The sequence below is a fragment of the Pelodiscus sinensis genome, chromosome 3 (genome assembly GCF_049634645.1).
Source record: "Pelodiscus sinensis isolate JC-2024 chromosome 3, ASM4963464v1, whole genome shotgun sequence".
Taxonomy (NCBI): Eukaryota; Metazoa; Chordata; order Testudines; family Trionychidae; genus Pelodiscus; species Pelodiscus sinensis.
Window position 1 is genome coordinate 37,951,452 of NC_134713.1, and position 14,251 is coordinate 37,965,702.

The following is a 14,251-nucleotide window of genomic DNA, read 5'->3' on the forward strand; positions in this document are numbered from 1 at the left end:
ACTGTCTTCGGTCCATCCCCTCCAGGGTCCCTAGGGTTGGCCGCTGTCGGCAGACAGGCTACTGGGCTAGATGGACCTTTGGTCTGACCCAGGACGGCCATTGTAAGCTCAGGGCTCAGGGTCGGAGGTCTCAGTGGACCCCTTGATTTTCATGCACACCTGCTCCTGGGTGGCCAGGCTGGCAGCTCTCCTGCCCTAGACGGCCACTTTCCTGTGCCTAGTGCGGAGGTCGTGGATGAGGTCCACGATGTCCACACTAGCCCAGGAAGGTGCCCGCCTCTTGCGGTCCAGGGCAAGCTCCTGGGAGCCGCCAGCCTGGTCCCGGGAAGAGGGGGAGGGCTGGGGGACATCGGGTGGGTGGCTCTGTGCCGTGCCAGGTGCAGGGTCTGCTGGCTGGGTGCTGGCAGGCTTGCACCTGGCACGGGCACCGTAGCCAGCCCGTGCCCCTTTAAGGGGTCCAGGGCCGGGAGGGGGGCATAGAGTTTCCCTGGTGTTGGCCAGAGTGGCCACCAGGGAAACCTGGGGAGGGCTGCCACCAGGGAAACCTGGGGAGGGCTAGCCTCCCACTAGTTCGAATTAAGGGGCAACACACACCCCTTAATTCGAACTAGTAAGTTCGAACTAGGCTTAAGCCTCGTAAAATGAGGTTTTCCTAGTTCGAACTAAGCGCTCTGCTAGTTCGATTCAAATTCAAACTAGCGGAGCGCTAGTGTAGTGGCTATGAATATTAGTTCGAACTAACGTCCGTGTAGTGTAGACATACCCTTATATAAGAAGCATCATTCACATTGAGACAAACCTTAGTAGAAAAAACAAAATACAGGACTATATAGCACTTTAAAGACTAACAAGATGGTTTATTAGATGATGAGCTTTCATGGGCCAGACCCACTTCCTCAGATCAAATAGTGGAAGAAAATAGTCACAACCATATATACCAAAGGATACAATTTAAAAAAAAATGAACACACATGAAAAGGACAAATCACATTACAGAACAGGAGGAGGATGTGGGGGGGGGGGGGGGCTGAGGGGGGAAGGAAGGTGAATGCCAGTGAGTTAATGATATTAGAGGTGGGGAAGGGGAAATGTCTGTGAGTTAATAGTATTAGAGGTGATAATTGGGGAAGCTATCTTTGTAATGGGTAAGATGGAGTCTTTGTTAATTCCCCTGCGGAGAGTGTTGAATTTTAGCATGAATGCCAGTTCAGAGGATTCCCTTTCAAGTGCAGATTTGAATGTCTTCTGAAGTAGGATGCAGGTTATCAGGTCATTCAGACAGTGTCCTTTCTGGTTGAAATGACAAGCAACTGTTTTTTCTTTGTGATCCTGTCTAATGTCTGTTTTGTGGGCATTGATTCTTTGGCGTAGTGTCTGAGACGTTTGTCCAATGTACATAGCAGACGGACACTTTCGGCACATGATAGCATAGATTATATTTCTGGAGGCGCAGGAATATGTATTCTTGATCTTATAACTCACTTGGTTAGGCCCAATAATGGTGTCAGCAGAGTGAATATGTGGACAAAGCTGGCAGTGGGATTTGTTACAAGGGAAAGTACGAGGGTTGGTATTAGTGTGGTATGTCCTGTGGTTGTTGGTAAGAATCATCTTGAGGTTAGGTGGTTGTCTATAGGAGACTATGGGTCTGTCTCCCAGAGCTTCTTGGAGTTTAGTGTCCTGTTCCAGTATAAGCTGTAATCTATTGATAATGTGTTGGACAGGTATAAGTTGGGAGCTGTAGGTGATGACAAGTGGTGTTCTATTGTTGGTTTTCTTGGGTCTGTCTTGTAGTAGATGGTTTCTAGGTATTCGTTTGGCTCTTTCAATTTGCTTTTTTATTTCTCCAGGTGGGTAGTTGAGGTTTATAAATGCTTGGTAGAGATCCTGAAGTTTCTTAGTAGAAAAATGTTTCTGTGTGAAATTGGAAGAGACACACAGAATGAGTTCTTTTCAACAACAGAGAGGAAAAGGCTAAGAATTATGATGTTATTTATGCAATTTTTGGAATTTATAATTTATACAATGTTCTTTAAACATTAAGGGTGCATCTATGCTGCACTCGTAGCTTGAAATAAACTATGCTATTTGAACTACGCAAGTTGAATAGCTTATTTCGAGATCATTTCAAAATAGAGTGCTATTCCAAAATGTCCCTCACTCCTCGTGGAACAGGTTTACAGGGATGTCAAAAAGTAAGCCCATTATATTTCAAAATAATGGGCTTGCTCAAAAGACACAGGATAGCTATTTCGTGATACCGGAAGTATCCCAAAAAAGCACCACAATGTAGAGACACCCTCAGGAAAGATATATAAATAACAGGACTGTCTAGAATATAAAAGTACTGTTTCATGAAAAAAAAGATGTTTCAAGATTATTTTCTTCTTCATCAGCTGTCCTGACATGAGTCCTTTTTTTTTTTTTAGTCTCTTTCTCAGTTTTTAATGAGACAGTCCATCCTGGGACTGAGAAACCTTCTCAGCAAAAGTTTTGTCAACTCTGATATGTTCCCCAAAAATGTTTTTTACTTCAACAATTTTTGAAAAAAAAAATAATTAAAATTTCCTCCTTCTCTACTATGTTTTTGCTTAGACACAACATTGACAGACAAATTCATCATCGATACCACTGAACTGTTAACTTCAGAATGGCCAACATTTGCCTTGAATGATACATATGCAACCCCCTTGACAAGGGCAGATTGCATTAGTCACATACTTATGCTAATATATAACATCATTTCTACAGCAAACTCTGACTTTGCACTTGGCTATCTTTCTTCCCCTCAGTTAAATATTTGCTACTTATGGTAGTTTGGCAAAATAACACTGAACAATCAAGTGTAGGAAATGAACACAGACCAACTCCATGCATGCTTGGGGGCTGGAGTACCTATGGAAAAAAGAGTCCACAGCCCAGAAGATCAGCCCTTCCCCTAATTCTTGCACTACAACTGGGCCCTACTGATCAGCTGCTCCCCTCTCTTGCAGTGCCACCAGTCCTCCATGATCAGTAGGAGATGCTTGGTGGGAGGGACAGGAGTGGGAGCAGGAGGAGATAGTGATGGCAGTGGGGAAGCGGAAAAAGGTGGGATTGGGGTACGGACAGGAGGAGATGGGGTGAAAGTGAAAACTTAGGGAAAGGGATGGAGGGCAACGTATGGAATGTAGTTCGGGTTGAGCACTCTGAGGAAATGGCAAGTCTTCACCTCTGTACATGAAAATGTCTCCATACTGATTAATTCTTATACAAAAGATGTTACTGTTGTTTAGGAGAAACATTACTTAAGGTTTGTCTCCTCTACACCAGACATCGATCCTGCAGTAATCAATCCACCTGCTCTTGATTTATTGTGTCTGCTTCGATGTAATAAATCAATCTCCAGGTGCTGTCTCATCAACACTGGTATTCCACCAGGAATGAGAAGAGTAGCTGGTGTCGATGGGAGAGCAGCCTCTGTTGACCTTACCACAAACAAGATGCCGCGATAAGTACATCAATTTTAGCTACACTATTTGTTTAGGTGTAATCACACAGATTAGATTGATGGTAGGGCTAGTGTAGACACAACTTTGAAGATAAATGTTAAAAAGATTCATGTATGCAGGATATCTTAGAATACAGGTGAGACCAAAGGGCTGCAAGGGGGAGCAGCATACATGTATTAATTCCCATAATACCTGTGTTTTGAACACATGTATTCATTCTCATAATTATTATAGCTGAAAATTGTCACATCTCTCCAGAGGCATAATGCTCACAGATATTGTTTGTGCACCCTGGATGAATTCACTATGAAATCCTTTAATGTTCTGCCAGTATGGCTGAAGTTAACTTTAAATAGAGTATGTTTCAAATAGGGAAGACTTTGACTCCCTCAGAGAACTGGTGGGCAGGATCACCTGGGATGCTAACATGAAAGGGAAAGGAGTCCAGGAGAGCTGGCAGTATTTTAAAGAAGCGTTATTGAAAGGACAGGAACAAACCATCCCAATACGCAGTAAGAAAAGCAAATATGGTAGGCGACCAGATTGGCTTACCAGGGAAATCCTTGGTGCGCTTAAACACAAAAATTAAGCTTATAAGAAGTGAAAACTTGGACAGATGACTAGGGAGGAGTATATATATATTGCGTGGATATATTGCTCAAATGCAGGGAAGTAATCAGGAAGGCGAAAGCACAACTGGAATTGAAGTAGCAAGGGAATTGAAGTAGCAAGGGATGTGAAGCATAACAAGAGGAAGGTAACCTAGTGACAGATGAGTGGCATGCAGGATCAGGTCCAAGAAGTAGCTAAAACAGGACCGCTTGGAAATAGTGACCATGTTATAATAGCATTTAGGCTGTGTCTACATTGGCACCCCTTTCCGGAAAAGGGATGCTAATGTAGACTTCGGAATTGCAAATTCCACGGGGTATTTAAATATCCCCCACGGCATTTGCATTTACATGGCTGCCGCTTTTTTCCGGCTTGGGGATAAGCCGGAGAAAAGCGCCAGTCTAGACGTGAGTCTCCGGAAAATAAGCCCTTTTCCGGAGGATTTCTTATTTCTACTTGAAAGTAGGAATACTAAATCCTCCGGAAAAGGGCTTATTTTCCGGACACTCACGTCTAGACTGGCGCTTTTCTCCGGCTTCTCCCCAAGCCGGAAAAAAGCGGCAGCCATGTAAATGCAAATGCCGCGGGGGATATTTAAATCCTCCGCAGAATTTGCAATTCCGAAGTCTACATTAGCATCCCTTTTCCGGAAAGGGGTGCCAATGTAGACACAGCCTTAACGTTCCTGTGGTGGGAAGAACACTTCAGCAGCCCAACACTGTGGCATTTATTTTCAAAAGGGGGAACTATGCAAAAATGAGGAGCTTAGTTAAATAGAAATTAAAAAGTACAGTGAGTAAAGTAAAATCCCTGCAAGCTGCATGGACACTTTTCAAAGACACCATAAGAGAGGCCCAACTTAAATGTATACCCCAAATTTAAAACATAGTAGACGAACAAAAAAAGAGCCACCGTGGCTTAACAGCCATGTAAAAGAAGCAGTGAGAGATAAAGAGGCATCTTTTAAAAAGTTGAAGTCAAATCCTAATGAGGTAAACAGAAAGAAGCATAAACACTGCCAAATTAAGTATAAAAATGTAGTAAGAAAACCCCCAAAGGAGTTTGAAGAACAGCTAGCCAAAAACTCAAAAGATAATAATGAAATGTTTTTTTAAATACATCAGAAGCAGGCAGCCTGCTAAACAGCCAGTGGGGCTCCTGGACGATCGAGATACAAAAGGAGCACTTAAAGACGATAAAGTCATTGTGGAGAAACTAAATTAATTCTTTGCTTCAGTCTTCATGGCTGAGGATGTTAGGGAGATTCCCAAACCTGACCTGTCCTTTGTAGGTGACAAATCTAAGGACTTGTCACAGATTGAAGTGTAATTAGAGGAAGTTTTGGAATTAATTGATAAACTTAACAGTAACAAGTCACTGGGACCGGATGGTATTCACCCAACAGTTCTGAAAAAACTCAAATGTGAAATTGCAGAACTATTAACTATGGTTTGTAACCTATTGTAAGTCTAACGTCAGAACTGGGCAAATTAGTTGAAACAAAAGTAAGGGAATAAAATGGTCAGACACATAGAAGAACATAATTTATTAGGCAAAAGTCAACATGGTTTCTGTAAAGGGAAATCGTGTTTTTCTAATCTATTAGAGTTCTTTGAAGGGGTCAACAAACTTGCGGACAAGGGGGAATCCAGTAGATATAGTGTACATAGGTTTCCAGAAAGCCTTTGGAAAGGTCCCTCACCAAAGGCTCTTACGTAAATTCAGTTGTCATGGGATAAGAGGGAAGATCCTTTTATGGACTGAGAACTGGTTAAAAGACAGGAACCAAAGGGTAGGATTAAATGGTAAATTTTCAGAATGGAGAGGGGTAATTAGTGGTGTTTCACAAGGTTCAGTCCTAGGACCAATCCTATTCAACTTATTCATAAATGATCTGGAGAAAGGGGTAAATAATGAGGTGGTAAAGTTTGCAGATGATACTAAACTGCTCAAGGTAGTTAAGACCAAAGCAGTTTGTGAAGAACTTCAAAAAGATCTCACAAAACTAAGTGATTGGGCAACAAAATGGCAAATGAAATTTAATGTGGATAAATGTAAAGTAATGCACACTGGAAAAAATAACCCCAACTGTCACAGGGGGTCCACTTAGACCCTACGTCTTTCTATGGTGTGCTGTTAACAGCATCGGTTGTGCGGTGGTTGCCCTCGTGGCGGGGTGAGGGATCCGGACCCTTCCTCGCTCCGGACCCCGACCCAGGGCCCTAACACCAGGAGCTCGGCTCCTGATGGAAGCAGTGGGGGCTTGCCCCTAAATATGCCTGCTCACAGGCTCTGTGACCCTCCCTGGGCCTGCCCCACCCCGCCGGCGGGCCTCGCCAAACATTCCTTTCCCTCCTACGGCAGGTGGGGAATTCCCTCTCGCGGCTCCTTTCTGTCCACCGCTCTCCCCTTCCCGTTACCTTCACCACCCCTTGTGTGTTCCTCCTCCCCCCTGCCATTCCAGTGGCTCCCTCTCTTATCCCTGGCCCACTCCGTTTCCTCCCCTCCCACTTCTGGGTGCCCCGCCCCCCTCGTCTCGGTCGCGCCGATGACATTAGCAGGCGTCCCCGGCGCGTGGTGATCATCTCCCACTTCCCTGCACTCCCCGCATGCCGGTGCAGCCTGGGTTAATCCTCTGGCCCCGCCGCCGGAGCCTGAGCCTCCCGGCGGCAGCTGGTGACGGGGTTGCTTCACCCTGTCACACCAACTATACATATAAATGTGATGGGGGCTAATTCAGCTACAACAAATCAGGAAAGAGATCTTGGAGTCATCAAGGATAGTTCTCTGGAGATGTTCAAGCAGTGTGTAGTGGCAGTCAAAAAAGCAAAGAGGATGTTAGGAATTATTAAAAAAGGGATAGAGAATAAGACAGAGAATATCTTATTGCCCTTATATAAATCCATGTGTGATGGAGCCATGGGGCTCCGTACTGTCACAGCGGGCCCCGCACCCAGGAATACAGAGGCAGAGTCGGGGCAACTACAGGACATCAGGAGCAATGCCAGGCAGGGGGGCCACGCCCCCTGGCAGGCACCCCAACAGGGGAGGTAAGGGTAGTAGCATGACAGCAGGGGAATTGCACAGGTGCCGCAGGGCAGGATAGCCATGGCATGCTGGTACCTGCATCAGGCCATGGGCGTGAGGATGTATGACGCATCAGCATGCATGCCAGGCAGCCAGCACAACGCTGTGGCGCTGTCTTTAAAAAGGCCAGAGAGGGGAGCGGGAACAGGAAGACACTGGGGCAACCGTAAGGAGCAATCCGGACGTCAGGGTGCTCGGGATATAATAGGTTAGAGCTTCGGGGTTCAGGTGGGGTGTTGGAAGTGGAAGGAAGAAAATGGGTAGGAAGTGACCTAGGGCAGGGTTTATGACCCGTGGGTCGACGCTTTTTGGGCAGTGTCCTCCTCAACCACAAAGAGGAGAGAACGAGCAATCTGACTTTCTTTAGGGCCCTGACTAGGGACCCGGAGGAGTGGGTGGGCCTGGGTCCCCCTACCTACCGCCCCACTAGCTGGGTGGGATGTGGTGAGTAGAGACTACTGTTTTAGCTCACAAACATGTATTTAAAATGGTAATTCCTCCTCAAGAGCATGACTGGACTAAATTGTGGGCCACCACCGAACACAGGGCGGGCGATAGGACCCGGATCGTGGTCTGCAGATGACGGGCCCTGTGCTTCACGGGGCATTGGCTGTTACATCATGGTATGCCCATATCTTGAATACTGAGATATGGTCTCCTCATCTCAAAAAAGATATACAGGCAGTCCCCGAGTTATGCAGATCCGACTTATGTCGGATCCGCACTTACGAATGGGGCTTTTCTCGCCCCGGAACTCGTGGGCGGTGGGACCACCCAGACGTGCAGTGGTCCCGCCACCTCGTCCTCTGGGGCGAGAAAAGCTGCATTAGAAAAGGTTCAGAAAAGGAAAGCTAAAATGATTAAGGGTTTGGAATGGGTTCCATATGAGGAAAGATTAAAGAGACTAGGACTTTTCAGCTTGGAAAAGAGGATACTAAAGGGGGATATGATATAGGTATATAAAATCATGAGTGATGTGGAGAAAGTGAATAAGGAAAAGTTATTTACTTGTTCCCATAATACAAGAGCTAAGGGCCACCAAATGAAACTAATGGGCAGCAGGTTTAAAACAAATAAAAGGAAGTTCTTCTTTACACAGCACATAGTCAATCTCTGGAACTCCTTGCCTAAGGAGGTTGGGAAGGCTAGGACTATAACAGGGTTTAAAAGAGAACTAGATAAATCCATGAAGGTTAAGTCCATTAATGGCTATTAGCTAGTATGGATAAGGAATGGTGTCCCTAGCTTCTGTTTGTCAGAGGGTGGAGATGGATGGCAGGAGAGAGATCGCTTGATCAGTACCTATTCGATTCATTCCCTCTGGGATACCTGGCATTGGCCACTGTAGGCAGACAGGGTACTGGACTGAATGGACCTTTGGACTGACCCAGTATGGCCATTCTTATGTGCTTAAAAGCTGAAGTATTCCATCCTTTTTTTGCCTCTGTTTTCACAGATAAGGTCAGAACCTAGACTACTGCACTAGGTAATGCATTATGGGAAGGAAGTGGGCAGCCCTTGGTGGAGAAAGAGCAGGTTAAGAACTATTTAGAAAAGCTACACACACACACAAATCCGTGGATCCAGATTTAATGCATCCGAGGGTACTGAGGGAGTTGGTAAGTGTTATTTCAGAGACTTTGGCCATTATCTTCATGGATATCAGGAGAGGTTCCAGATGTTTGGAAAAAGGCAAATGTAATGTCCATCATTAAAGAAAAGGAAGAAGGACAATCTAGGGAACTACAAACCAGTTGTCTACCTCAGTCCCTGGAAAAATCATGGAAGGGAATCCATTTTGAAGCACTTGGAAGAGGGGAAAGTGATTAGGAATAGTCAGCATGGATTCACAAAGGGAAAGTCATGCCTGACCAATCTGATTAGCGTCTATGATGAGGTAACTCGCTCTGTGAACATGGGGAAGTCAGTGGATGTGATGTATCTTGACTTTAGAAAAGCTTTTGATACAATCTCCCACAATATTCTTGCCAGCAAGTTAAGGAAGTATGGATTGGATAAATGGACTGAGAGGTGGATAGAAAGCTGGCTAGGTTGTCAGGCTCAATGGGTAGTGATCAATGGCTTGATGTCTGGTTGGCATTCAGTTTCAAGTGGAGTACACCAAAGATTTGTTCTAGATCCGGTTTTGTTCAATATCTTTATTAATGACCTGGATAAGGGGATGAATTGCACCGTCAGTAAGTTTGCAGATGACACTAAGCTAGGGGGAGAGGTAGATAGGTTGGAGGGTAGGGATATGGTCCAGAGTGACCTAGACAAATTGGAGGATTGTGCCAAAAGAAATCTGATGAGATTCAACAAGGACAATTTCAGATTCCTGCACTTGGAGTGGAAGAATCCCAAGCATTGTTACAGGCTGAGGATTGACTGGCTAAGTAGCAGTTCATCAGAAAAAGACAAGGGGGTTACAATGGATGAGAAGCTGGATATGAGTCAACTGTGTGCCCTTGTGGCTAAGAAGGTGAATGGTGTATTGGGGTGCATTAGAAGAAGCATTTCCAGTAGAGCTAGATACATTAATATTCCACTTTATTCCACACTGGTGAGGCCACATCTGGAATATTGCATCCAGTTTTGGGCCCAATATAGAAAGGATATGGATGCGTTGCAGATGGTGCAGTAGTGGGCAACCAAAATGATTAGGGAGCTGGAGCACATGATTTACGAGGAGAAGCTGAGGGATTTGGGCTTTTTCAGTCTACAGAAGAGAAAAGTGAGGGGGGATTTGATAGCAGCCTTCAACTTCCTGAAGGGAGGTTCCAAAGAGCATGGAGAGAGGTTGTTCTCAGTAGTGATAGAAGGCAGAACAAGGAGTAATGGTCTCAAGTTACATTGGGAGAGGTCTAGGTTGCCTATTAGGAAAAACAATTTCATTAGGAGAGTGGTGAAGTACTGGAATGGGTTACCCAGGGAGGGCATGGAATTCAGCTTGTCAAAGCCCTGGAAGGGATGATTTAGTTAGGGTTGATCCTGCTTTGGGCAGGGGGGCTGGATTTAATGACCTCCTGAGGTCTCTTCCAGCCCTAGGATTCTATGATTCTACGTTACATTCACACAGTGCCAGCGACTGGCAGAGCAAGATAATACAAGGTAGACTTCCATTACAAAAATTATTCCTTGGAGACAGAAAGCAGGGTAGGAAGATATTGGTTTCCAGAATGTGGTCTTATATATAAACTGCTAATCCCCATAAATGTTTACTATCCTAGGTATGATGGGATTGATCCTGCTCTATTAAGTTCATTGGGAGCTTTGTTGATGATTTCAGTGGATACAGAATCAATTCTTAAGAGAGTATTCCTGGAAATACTGACTTGCAGAGGTAATACCTTCAAAATGCATCTACCTTTTTCCATTTGATTATGGGTAACTGCCACTGGATAAATTTGAACCTGGGAACTCTGGAGCTTAGTATAGGATGGGATGGCCAACCAGCGTCTCGTGAGTCACAAGCAGTTTTTCACCTCTGAAAGTGCGGCTCATGAAACCACCCCATGTGCCCCTACAAATGGCCCCCGGCTCCCTGTACACACTGGGTGCAGGAGAGCTATCCAGCATGGCAAAATGGCATCAGCAATATGGCCAAAAAGCCTAACCCATGATTTTTAAAGTTTTTTTTGTGGGGTTTTTTTTTTTTTGCTCAACAATTCTAGTGTGGCTCTTCGCATTTTTTCAGCCACTTCTTTGGCTCTCTTCATTTAATGGGTTGGCCACCTCTGGCACAGGAACCTCTACAGTTTGAGCTATAAAGCCAGCTGCTTTTGAGCTTAGGCTCTAGAGCTCCTTTGTTCTTATTTACCACTGGTTTAAGTGCCACTACATAGGCTAGTGAACCATACTAGGTATATGGGTTATACATGCACACTTGATTTGGAGTGCCTGCAAATAAGTCATATTCAGGGTGGGAAAAGAGCCAACACTTTAATTCAGTTTAAACATTATGCAGGAGTAACCAGGATGCTTACTGGAACTGTGCCTGTGTGTTTCCACTTAAAAAAATGGAGTGAATCTTCCTCTTTTGGACATATCAAGTCAACTACTTTAGAAATTGAGAGCTGAATGGCAGGCAAGAAGCAAAGTTGGTCTGCTGTGAAGAAAATACATTCAAAAGAGAAATGCGTGTGTGTGTGTATATATATATATATATATATATTATGCTACTGCAATAGAGCCCTAACATGCAGCATTAGCTTTGGCATTCTAATGAGTATAGTAATATAAGCTCTGTATATAGTCTAGTTTGTTTTAATTTGTTATAATAAATCTAAATCACGTATAAATAATCTGTACTGTATTGTAAACTTAAAGAAAAATCTGTTGCTCCTTAACTATCAATGAAGTGTATATAATTTAACACCCGTGTTAGTTGGCCACTTTCAAATTCTCCTCCCTTTTACTAGCCAAAGTGCACTGACACACCCAATTAGTAAATAATCAATGTTAAAGCTTTACTGATTACTTTTAAGACAATATTTCAACTTAGTGAAGCATATAACATAAGTAAACAGAGCTGAATAGGATAGAAATCAATTACGCACTTAGGTGTGTGTGTAAACTTTTTCTGTCATATCAGGTCCATGCTGATGCAGCTGTGTAGATCCTGTGTTGCTCTACCTATGTTTAGTAATTAGCATTCTTTTTATACTCTGACCTATATTTCAGGTATTTTATGCTACATGCATGCTCTGAATTTTCATAATCACACAAAACACTTTTCTTGATGGGGTTACATTTTTTTTAGTACATGTTGGTCACACCTTCTCACAGTATTATTATCCTTGCCATACTCCTGGTTTTGTTATAATTAGCTATTTTTAAGTCTTTCAGAGGTATCATCAATGCTGCCTCCACAAGTCCTTGAAGATCAAATGGGAAGACTGGTACACTAACAACAATATTCTGGAAGAGGCAAAGACCACCAGAATCAAGACAATGATTATCCATCAGCAGCTTCACTGGACTGGTCACATTGTTTGGATGCCAGACCACTGTTTCCCAAAACAGGTCCTGTTTTCTCAGCTGAAAAAAGGATACTGTAATGTGGGAGGACGACTAGGGAGTTATTTCAAAATAACCCCCATTATTTTGAACTAATAAGTGGAGCGCCCACAATACTAAGCCTATTATTTTGAAATAATGAGCTAGTTATTTAAAAATCTGTACTCCTGCTCTTCTCAGGAATAATGCTAATTTCAATTTCAAAATAGCATTAGTACGTATGATCCACTGATGCTATTTCAAAATAACTACTCCCCAGAGTAGTTTTTACTCCCTAGTGCTTCTGGGGCTCTAAGTCGAGATAGCACATCCACAATAACTGAGCCTGCCTTGGACAAATTTTGTCTGCAGCGGGGACACACTATTTCAATTTTGTTATTATGGGAGTTATTTCAAAATAATTTCCTAGTGTGGACTTGCCGTGAGAGCAAGCAAACTGATGAAGTGGCAAAGGGAGAGAGTTTTATAAGTGGAAATTGCTTGCGAGATTTCTCCACCGAGAATCAGTATCCACAAATTATTTATACTTGCATCCAATTTCTGACTGTGAAAGAACTTATACTGATTTTCTTGTCAACTTCCCCCAAATTATAAATGCAGCACTGAAATCACAAGGTAAGTAAAAATGTATAGCATGCACCAGGAATGGGAAGTGGATTGTATAAAACAAATAAATAGTCTGAATTCAGGATGAGACCAGAATCATGATAATGAAGATCTAATTCAACCCAGAAACTTAATTTGTGTGGATCTTTCAGGCATATCATATTTAATAAAGCCCAGCTAATAATAGCAATATTTATTAAATCTAACCTTCACTGATAGATTTAGCCAAACTTCTGCATTCTATCAATTCTACCTTTCCCCCTTTGTCTGTGAATAAATTTAATTCCATGTTCAGCACTCACTGAAGCTGTTGTAGAACACATCTATTTAAATTGCATTAATATGCCATCCAGATGACAAGGCATTCTTTCAATTGCATCATTATTCCTCTGAAATAAAGCCTCTTTTTCATTGCTGTTGTACACACAGTCAAAAGTCAGATAACCTACGCTAATTGCATGATTTCACCAGCACAGCTCAAATGTCAATGCTTGTGGCTACTTTAAAACACCTTCGTCGCTGTTGTGGTATGTAAGCCCATGATTGTGCAATCATTTGGATTTTCTCTACACGTGGGAATTCCATTCTCCCAATCTATTTAGACCATCTGTTTCCTCTTTTGCCCAAAACATTCCAAATTTCTTGTCAAAATCCCAGAACGAACATGGCCTAATATGAGTGACTAGTGTACCCAACAGTAGAAAAGTATACAAAATGTGTTATTTTGATCTTTAATTTGATTTGTGCATCACCATACATCATATGATTATACAGTAAAAACTCTGTTATGTGGCATACTCAGAGAATGGAGGATGCTAGTCAATCACATTTCTGGTTAACTGAGATTTAATCTTTACCAAAGGAATACCAGATTTCAAAGAATTAGAATACAATAAAATGAATAAAGTATAAAATAGTGTGAGGGCACTTACCAATTCAGTAGCAGAATTCCACTGCAAAAGTGATTGGTTTTTGAAGCTCTTAAGTGTACACTGATAAAGTTTTCTATAAACTACATATGAGTATGGATAGTATGAGGCATACACCCAGATCACTGAAAATACACTTCATACTAAAATTGTCCTGGACATAAATTAATTTTTCTTTGCTGATTCAGAGGGCACTTCAGGATCTTGAAGTGCTTCACGGTCATCTTTAATTATCACTGTACAAGTAGGTATAGGAGATTGGGCTGAATTGGGATATGTAAAAATTAATGGGGGTCTGGGATAGTGGTAAGGGGTTAGCCAGAGCAGGCATTGCCCTTTAAACATGTTTTTCCCCTTTGTCCTGGAAGCCTTGAAAGATCATTGCACTGAACAGTGTCTTGTTTTGTCTTCATTCTGTAAAATAATTTCCAGGGTCAATACACTTTCTCCCTCCCTATAAGCAGCTGATTAAGGGTATGTCTACACTACCCTCCTAGTTCGAACTAG